The sequence below is a fragment of the Osmerus mordax genome, chromosome 6, assembly GCF_038355195.1.
Source record: "Osmerus mordax isolate fOsmMor3 chromosome 6, fOsmMor3.pri, whole genome shotgun sequence".
NCBI classification, from domain to species: Eukaryota; Metazoa; Chordata; class Actinopteri; order Osmeriformes; family Osmeridae; genus Osmerus; species Osmerus mordax.
The window spans coordinates 1,535,364-1,545,197 of NC_090055.1; the positions used below are offsets into that span (position 1 = coordinate 1,535,364).

At 53.4% G+C, this 9,834-nt stretch overlaps 1 pseudogene; it reads left to right on the forward strand.

The window, feature by feature from the left end:
- LOC136943858 (myosin-10-like) overlaps positions 1–8,826 on the forward strand; it is a 17,877-nt pseudogene extending 9,051 nt beyond the window's left edge.
- The last annotated feature ends 1,008 nt before the right edge of the window (positions 8,827–9,834 follow it).

Here is a 9,834-nt window from a genome sequence, read left to right on the forward strand (position 1 = left end):
CCACCCCAACACCATCTAAAACCACCTCAACACCATCTAACACCTTCTCAACACAACCACCCCAACACCATATCAACACCGCCTCACCTCAAAACCATCTCCACCCCTCCACCCCGACCTGACCCGGTGTGTCTCTGCGTGGTTGTAACGCCTGTCCGCCTGCCCCCCGCAGAGCGTCTGAAGCGGGAAGAGCAGGGCCGGCTGGAGCAGGAGAAGTGGAGGAGGAGGATGGGAGGGGGAGGCTCAGGAGGCCCAGGAGCAGCTCTCTGACCTGGGGCCTGCTGGCCGCAGAGCTGAGGGGGGAGTCTGGCCCAGAAGGGAGAAGGAGATCACCACTCTGCAGGGCCGGTGAGACACACACACACACACACAAGCAGTTAAACACACTCTCTCACACACACAGGCAGATGTCGATAAACACACACACACTCTCTCATACACACACACACAAGCACATGCGGATAGTTGCCAGGTGTCCCTTGAAAAATAGATTTTTAATCTCAATGGGACTCTCCTGGTAAAATAAAGGTAAAAATAAAGATAAACACACACACACACACACACACAAGCTCAAACCGTCCCCTCTCACACACACTGCATGATTTTGACAGGAGAACATGGACTGATCCACTACATAACAACAAGAGTGATGTGTTCATGTGAACGTCCTCTCCCTTTCCCCCCCCGTCTCCCTCTCCCCTTCCCCCCCGTCTCCTCTCCCTCTCCCTTCCCCCCCTGTCTCCCTCTCCCTCTCCCTTCCCCCCCCTGTCTCCTCTCCCTCTCCCTTCCCCCCCTGTCTCCTCTCCCTCTCCCCTTCCCCCCCTGTCTCCTCTCCCTCTCCCTTCCCCCCCTGTCTCCTCTCCCTCTCCCCTTCCCCCCCTGTCTCCTCTCCCTCTCCCTTCCCCCCCTGTCTCCTCTCCCTCTCCCCTTCCCCCCCTGTGTCCTCTCCCTCTCCCTTCCCCCCCTGTCTCCCTCTCCCTTCCCCCCCCTGTCTCCTCTCCCTCTCGTTTTCCCCCCGTGTCTCGCCCTCCCTCCCGCCCCCCTCCAGGCTGGAGGAGGAGGGGCGCTCGGCGTGCGGAGGCCCAGAGGGCGCTGCGGGAGGCCATGTCTCAGGTGTCGGAGCTGAAGGAGGAGGTGGAGAACGAGCGAGGGATGAGAGAGCGGGCGGAGAAACAGAGACGGGACCTGGGGGAGGGAGCTAGAGGCTCTCAGGACGGAGCTGGAGGACACGCTGGACACCACCGCCGCACAGCAGGAGCTCAGGTGTGTGTGTGTGTGTTACGTACTGTCACATGACAGGCAGTTCCTGTGTAGCTTCAGAGCCGTACTAAGCCTGTGTGTGTGTGTGGTGTGTGTGTGGTGTGTGTGTCAGATGGCTGAGCGGTTAGGGAATCGGGCTATTACTCAGAAGGTTGCCGGTTCGATTCCGGGCCGTGAAAAAATGACCGCTGTGTCCTTGGGCAAAGCACTTCACCCTACTCGCCTCTGGGGAATGTCCCTGTACTTACTTTAAGTCGCTCTGGATAAGAGCGTCTGCTAAATGATTAAATGTGTGTGTGTGTGTGTAGATCTCGCAGGGAGGCGGAGCTTGGAGAGCTGCAGAGGTGTGTGGAGGAGGAGACGAGGCGTCACGAGGTGCAGCTGTCTGATCTCAGGGTCAAACACTGTAATGCCATAGACAACCTGCAGGAGCAGCTGGACAACAGCAAGAGGGTGAGACACACAGCAACACAACCACTCTCACACCCACACACAGCATTTAGTCTCTCTCACACACACACTTTCAGGGCTCGCACACCTGTGTGTACCCACACAACGCACACATTCAGTGAATACGCTCTCAAACACACACACACACACTGTAAGTACACACTCACTCCCAGGTGTGTACACACACACACACACAGTTGTGGGTTTGCTGAGTGCTGCTGTGTGTCCTCCAGGCACGCCAGTCCCTGGAGAAGGCCAAGACGGTGCTGGAGGAGGAGAGGCTGAACCTGTCGTCCGAGCTCAAGGCCCTGCAGGGGGGCCGCCTGGAGAGCGAGAGGGGCCGCAAGAGGGCCGAGGGCCAGCTGCAGGAGCTGACCGCACGCCTGGCCCAGGCCGACAGGGAGAGGGAGGAGAGGGGAGGAGCGCCTGCACAAACTACAGGTGAGGAGAGGGAGGGAGGTCAGAGTATGCCTCAGTGAACAGTGTGACTTGAATCAAAAGGGGGGTTTTTATAGCGATAATGTGAATGACTCCTTCTCTCTGTCTTGCAGTCTGAGATTGAGTCCATCTCCAGCTCTCTGACCTCCTCTGACTCCAAGTCCCTCCGCCTCGGCAAGGAGGTCAGCACCCTGGAGACCCAGCTGCACGACGCGCAGGTAACACACACACACACACACACACACGTACACACACACAACCCCCCTCCTCTCCTCATGCCGTCCTCTCCTCATGCCCTCATCTTCCTCACCTCAGGAGCTGCTACAGGATGAGACCCGTCAGAAGCTGGCGCTGGGCTCGCGGGTGCGGGCGCTGGAGGAGGAGAGGAACGGCCTGATGGAGCGGGGTGGAGGAGGAGGAGGAGAGAGCCAAGGAGCTGACTCGTCAGATCCAGACTCTCACTCAGCAGGTAGAGCGGCTTCAAGCTAGCCCAAATCGCTAGCTAACTAGCTACCTTGCTAACTAGCAAGACTAGCAAGATAGCTAACTCGCTAACTAACTAGCCTCCCCCCCCCCCCCTTCCAGCTGGCGGGAGCTTCGTAAGCAGTCGGAGGAGGTGAGCGCAGGCGGTGGAGGCGGGGGAGGAGGCACGCAGGAAGCTGCAGCGGGAGCTGGACAGCGGCGTGCAGCGGGGAGCGGCAGAAGGAGGAGGGAGAAGGAGCGTCTGGAGAGGCAGAGGGAGCGTCTGAGGGAGGAGATCGAGGACATGACGCTGGCGCTGCAGAGAGAGAGGCAGAACTGCAGCGCTCTGGAGAAGAGGCAGAAGAAGTTCGACCAGGTAGAGTTCAAAGGTTAAAAAAGTCACAAGGGGGGGGTGGGGGGGGGGGGGGAGAGACACTCAAGCTCTGAAACTGTGCCCCCCACAGGAGGGGAGGGGGGGCGTCACAAGACCACGTCGAATCTCCTCCACGGTCTCTCTGCTAAGCACTTCCATGCTGAGAGATTTGACCTTGACCTTTGCCCCCCTCCCACCTCTGCCCCTCAGTGCCTGGCGGAGGAGAAGGCTGTGAGCGCCAGGCTGGCGGAGGAGAGAGACCGGGCCGAGGCAGACAGCCGGGACAAGGAGACCCGCTCCCTCGCCCTGGCACGAGCACTGCAGGTACAGTACAGCCTGGAGAGCATGCCTGGTTAGAGGTGTGTTACACAGTACACAGGGTTCATCAGAGGGGCTGAGTTAATGTCCCTGCTTGTAAGTATCTTGTATTTTGAAACTTTCTTTTCATCCATTGGTTGTCTGTAGGAGGCTCAGGACCAGAGGGAGGAGCTAGAGAGAGCCAATAAGCAGCTACGTCTGGACATGGAGCAGCTGGTCAACCAGCAAGACGACGTGGGGAAGAACGTACGACTGCTTCTGTCTGCCTGCCTGCCTGCCTGTCTGTCTGTCTCTGTCTGTCTCTCTGTCTGTCTCTTTCCATCCCTCCCTCTGATATTCTTAATCAGTTTTCATCCTCTCCTTTGCATCAGGTGCACGAGTTGGAGCGTTCCCCGCCGGGCCCTGGAGACGGAGGCCCAGTCTCTGCGCGTCCAGACCCAGGAGCTGGAGGAGGAGCTGGGGGAGGCCGAGAACTCGAGGCTGAGGCTTGAGGTCACCCTGCAGGCCCTCAGGGCTCAGTTTGAGAGAGAGATCAGCACCAAGGAGGAGAAGGGAGAGGAGAAGAGGCGGGGCCTCAGCAAACAGGTGTGGCAGCAGACAGGAAGATAAACGGCGGAATTTTGATTTTAAAATAAGATCTCACGAGCGTTTAGTTGTACAGTTTAAGTCATGTAACTGTCTCCTCTTCTCCCCTCTCCTCTCCCTCTTCATCCTCCTCCCTCCTCTCATCCTCCCTCCCCCTCTCATCCTCCCTCCCCCTCCTCCCCCCTCCTCTCCCCCTCCCCCCCCTCCTCTCCCTCCTCCCCCCTCTCATTCTCCTCCCTCTCTCATCCTCCTCCCCTCTCATCCTTCTCTTCCTCATCCTCCCTCCCCCTCCTCCCCCTCCTCTCCCCTCCCCCCCTCCTCTCCCTCCTCCCCCTCTCATTCTCCTCCCTCCCTCATCCTCCTCCCCCTCTCATCCTCCTCCCCCTCTCATCCTACTCCCCCTCTCATCCTCCCTCCCCCCCTCCATCCTCCTCCCCCTCTCATCCTCCTCCCTCCCTCATCCTCCTCCCCTCTCATCCTCCTCCCTCCTCCCCCTCTCATCCTCCTCCCCCTCTCCCCTCCCCCCCTCCTCTCCCCTCCTCCCCCCTCATTCCTCCTCCTCTCCCTCTCATCCTCCTCTCCCTCTCATCCTCCCTCCCCCTCCTCTCCCATCCCCCCCTCCTCCCCCTCCTCCCCCTCTCCCAGGTGAGAGAGCTGGAGACCTTGCTGGAGGAGGAGAGGAGCCAGCGCTCTCAGGCCATGTCCGTCAAGAAGCTAGCTGAGGCGGAGCTTCAGGAGGCGGAAAGCCCATGTGGAGACAGCCAATCGCGGCAGGGAGGAGGGGCTTAGGCAGCCTGCGTCGAATGCAGGTAAAGAAAGAAAATCAGGGTTTGTTTAGTTATTAGTTACCCTACAGTTTGGGGGAAGGATGTCAAGAACACTTGCTTGTTGTCTCAGGCTCAGGTGAAAGAACTTGTCCGGGAGCTGGACGAGACGAAGCTAGGTCGCGACGAAATCATCGCCCAATCAAAAGACAGCGAGAAGCGTTTGCAGACACTGAGGCCGAGCTTCTGCAACTCACAGAGGTTTGTGTGTATGTGTGTTGTGTGAGTGGTGTTGGTTGTGTGGTGTGTGTGGCTGAGTTGCTGTGTTTAGAAGCTGTTTGTATTACACACACAAGAATCTCACAGTTTCTGTGGATGAGGTTGACAAAAAAAGAAATCGAAAAAAGTTTCTAATGAAAAAAAATTATAATAATTGGGTAATGTGTGTGAAAGAAAAGTTTAGAAAATCATTTGTTTTTGAAAGGTTGAAAAAAAAAAAAAACATATCCTCTAACTTGAGTGAAAAAGTGTAGTCAGCACTTCAACCAATATTTAAATTTTTTTGTATTTACTTCTACTTTAAGGATGTGTGTTCTTTTGTGATCTCTGCTCTGTGTGTAGGACATGTCTGTTTCTGAGCGGCTACGGAGGCAGGCCCAGCAGGGAGAGAGACGAGATGGCCGACGAGATCGTCAACAACTCCGCTGGAAAGTCAGTATTTCCACAACTTGGAGTGTGTGTCTGTTTTGTCTGTGTGTGTTGTTTGTGTCTCACAGGGCGAAATCATATCTGTGCGACCTCAACATATATTTGGAAGCATTTCATATAACGTGCAAATAATAGTTATGGTTCGACCGGTTTGAAAACCAAAAAGGCTGACTGATTGGCTATATGCACACAAGTGATACTCTTAGCCCTAAACTCAGATAGTATGGTTTTTCAACGACCGATCACAGGTCGGCCTCACTGAGATATCTCCCATTTTCAGAATTCACGTAACAGAAATCTAACTAAGCTGCGCACAATTTCAAGAGCTGAAAAGCATTTTCGGCGGGTGCTACCAAGTGAAATAGTTCATTTGGAGCCCTGTCTCACCATGTCTGTTCTGCGCATGCGTGTGATTTCAGGACTGCCCTGTCTGATGAGAAGAGGAGGCTGGAGGCCCGGATCACCCAGCTGGAGGAGGAGCTGGAGGAGGAGCAGGGGAACGCTGAGCTCATCGCTGAGAGGCACAGGAAGACCACACTGCAGGTACACACACACAACACACACACAGCACACAGCAGGTACACACACACAATACACACACACACCATACACACTACACTGCAGGTACACACACACCACACAACACACACACACCACACAGCAAAGACACAGGTGTATCACACCTACACATGCACACACACGCTCAGAAACGCTTGGGTCCGCCCTGCAGGTGGAGACCATGACGGTGCAGCTGCAGGGCGAGCGCACGCTGACCCAGAAGGCCGAGGGGGGCCCGGGAGCAGCTGGAGAAGCAGAACAAGGACCTGAAGTCTCGTCTGGGGGAGATGGAGGGGGCTGTGAGGGGCAAGCACAGGCTCAGTGTCGCCGCCCTGGAGGCCAAGATAGACACCATGGAAGAGCAGCTGGAGCAGGAGAGACAGTGAGAGACACATGTCTACACACACACACACACACGTCCAGCTTCCACACCTCCTCTCTTCTTCTTCAGTGTCTCTCTGTGTGTCTGAGCTTCCCCCTTCCCCCTGCAGGGAGAGAGCTATAGCCAACAAGCTGGTGCGCAAGACGGAGAAGAAGCTGAAAGAGGTGATGATGCAGGCGGATGACGAGAGGAGACATGCAGACCAGTACAGAGAACAGGTACACCCTCCACGGCACACGCCTGGCTCTGCCAGCAGGGGGCAGCGCAGAACACTCAACCACCTCTGAGCTTAAACAATTAGAGACAGCCTTTATCCCCAGTACAGACCAGTAAAGAACCAGACAGGACCACACAGACCTGTGTGCGTTGGCAACCACAGAGTTGGTGTTGTATGGCTAAGCTCTGGAGCACAGTAGGGGTCGAGATGAAGTTATCATCCCAAATATGAGAGCTTTTTGCTGTGTGCTCCATCCAGCCTAATTCTAATCCAACTCAGGCATCTGTTTGGGGGCAAGGTAGGGGTTATGTTCCTCTCCCAGAATAATCTCTCATTTTTGGGAGAGGATGAGGGGTTGGGATCCCAAAACCAGAAGTCCTCTAAAATCATTTAATCCTCCTGATCCCTGTTACACCCCCTGTTCTGATCTTAATCCACCCCTCTCTTTCCATCTCCGCCCTGCTCTCTCCTGCCCTCACCCCCCCCCCCACACACACTCATCCACCCCACCCTCCCTCCTCCTCCACTATCACTCCACCCTCCACACCCACACCTCCCGTCCCCACCCTCCTCCCGTCAGTTGGACAAGTCCCTGGGTCGTCTGCGGCAGCTGAAGAGACAGCTGGAGGAGGTGGAGGAGGAGAACTCGCGCTCCAACGCCCAGAGGAGGAAGCTGCAGCGGGAGCTGGAGGAGATGACAGACAGCGGCCAGAGCATGACCCGGGAGATCACCGCTCTGCGCAGCCAGCTCAGGTACACCCCGCAGCTGTGTGTGTGTGTGTGTGTGTGTGAGAGTGAGAGAGATGGAGAGATTTGAGAGTACCATTCAGAGTGCTGACATGTTCGACAAATCGTGTTTCGATTTCCGTTATCATGTCTGTTTTTTGTTTTTTCTGTTGTTATTCCGTCCGTCCGTCATCTAACCCTCACACACTGTCCATCTGTCTGTCTGCACACCTCCAATCAGCATCCCCGAATGGAAGCCAGATAAGTAGGTCGCCCTGTGTGTTTCTGTGTGTCTTTAAGGTCACTTTAGAGACTCTTCATCTCAATCATGCTGTCTGGAAGAGAGCTGTGTTGAAATCTGGACCATCAGACTAGTGTTTGGCATGATTTAACCTTGGTACTGCATTTTAATGTGTGTGTGATTTATGTGATCAATCAGTCTTAGTTTGGACAGTTAGTTAGTAAACTATGTTTATAGGAATCTAGTTACTAACTGTCGATTTGAAAACCCCTGCTAGAAAGTATTACTCTCCCTGGAAAATATAGTAAAGAGAGGGTAATATTGACATACGAGATTTTAGATTCTCTCTCACTTCCTCTCTCTCTCTCTCTCTCTCTCTCTCTCTCTCTCTCTCTCTCTCTCTCTCTCTCTCTCTCTCTCTCTCTCTCTCCCTCTCTCTCTCTCTCCCTCTCTCTCTCTCTCTCTCTCTCTCTCTCTCTCTCTCTCTCTCTCTCTCTGCATCCTGTCCTGCTCCCTCCATCCAGGCGTGCTCCGTTGCCCTTGGCGATGCGTTCAGGACGGCGAGCGTTGGTTGACGACCTCTCGTTAGAGAACTCCGATTCAGAAGACCCCCCGGCCTCCCCTACGCCGTCCTCCGACCCCCCGGGGACCCCCACCCCCACCTCAGAGAACAGCCTCGGGCCTCCCCCACCCTACACCCTTAACAACACGGAGTGACACACACATACACACACACACACACACACACACACTGAAACACAAATACCCTGCCCTCCTGAAGCCTTAACAGCACTGAATGACAGGTGAAGGAGAGACACACACACACACACACAAAAGCAAGATTTCTCTTCTGGAGGGGAGGAGAATCAGGACTGATCAGGCTGGAGTTCCGCCTGACTGACAGTTACGTACACTAGTGTAGGAGCTTGCATCTCTGGGGAGACATCAGCTCCCAGAAACCGGTGCAGAAACGTCATTTATATCAACATAGCCGTGTGCTAGTCTCATGATGCTGTATCGTGCTTAAATGGCAGAAACTAAATGGCTGCCACACCTCATTGCAGCTCAACCAAGTCGCTCTGGATAAGAGCGTCTGCTAAAATGACTAAATGTCAATCAATGTAAAGCCATGTTTAACTCTATGAGGAGAAGGGTCAGCATTTGTACATTCTACCTGATTACACATAGGGCTGCCAGAATGGAAAATCATAGTTACATTGGCTCCGTTTCCCTCAAAGGGTTAAAGACCCTGTGACTGCATGTGTGAGGTGACATTCTGCCAGTCTACAGGTACACACCGGTCACAGTGTTCAGACCGGTGGCAGTGTGTGTGTTTCTGTGAGTCAATCATTCGTTGACTCCGCTACGGTGAGAGAAAACGTATCTCTATTTTAATATACTGTACGCTTGAGAGAGAGAAAATTAACTTGAATTTCAGAATTTTCTGCTCTCTCACTGAATTTGAAACCAAACTTTCCAACCATGTCCTGATCTGTGTGTGCAAGTCGTCCGACACATCAGACACTACAGAGAGAAACGACCTGCTGGAAACATCCTTGATGTTGGAAGTGCAACCAACCCCAGCGTATCCTCTCATAGAAACATACTGACGCCAGGCTCCTAGTCGTCCTTAAGATCAGATCTAGGATCAGGATTACTGGTGTTCTGTTACCATGTCCCTTATAGAGCAGGACGGCTGCCCTGACCAGAGAACAGCGTCAAGAGGGCAGCGTGGTCCTAAGTTCCTCCTGCACATTTATACAGTCAGTCTTATGATTACAATACAATAACTCGTATCCTATTTTCAATATTGCTGGTCATGTGAGTATTCACTCTAGACTGATACGGTTGCTTGGTTACTGCAGAATGCTGCTGATCGGCTCCAGCGCTAGGCTCTGCGTCCAGGTCAAGTCTGCAGACAGGAGTCAAGCTTTTCCAACAATTAGTGTAGATCGTTAGATTAGATACATAAGCAGTAGTGTACTGGGTAGTTTCTTTAATTAAATTCTTAGTATATAGCTTCTTTAACGTATTTACAAGCAGTTGAATTCATGTAATCTAAGCCAACCTAAATACAGAATGAACATAAACACATGAAGTTATTTATTGCTGTTATTATTTCTTTTTATTATTATTGACCGGTGATGTGCAGACATCATTGATTATTATTGATACTTGTGCGTTTGGCCCTTATCAGAATTAGTTTTTATTGCCATGTAAGTTTAAACAAACTTATGTGGAGGAAAATGAACTATGGTCTTGAAATCTGACCCAAGTCTTGTCCTGTGTCTTGAGAACAGTGTAGAGTTGACCCAGATGAGATTGGCCTGTTTGTCTGTGAGCTGTGTGACC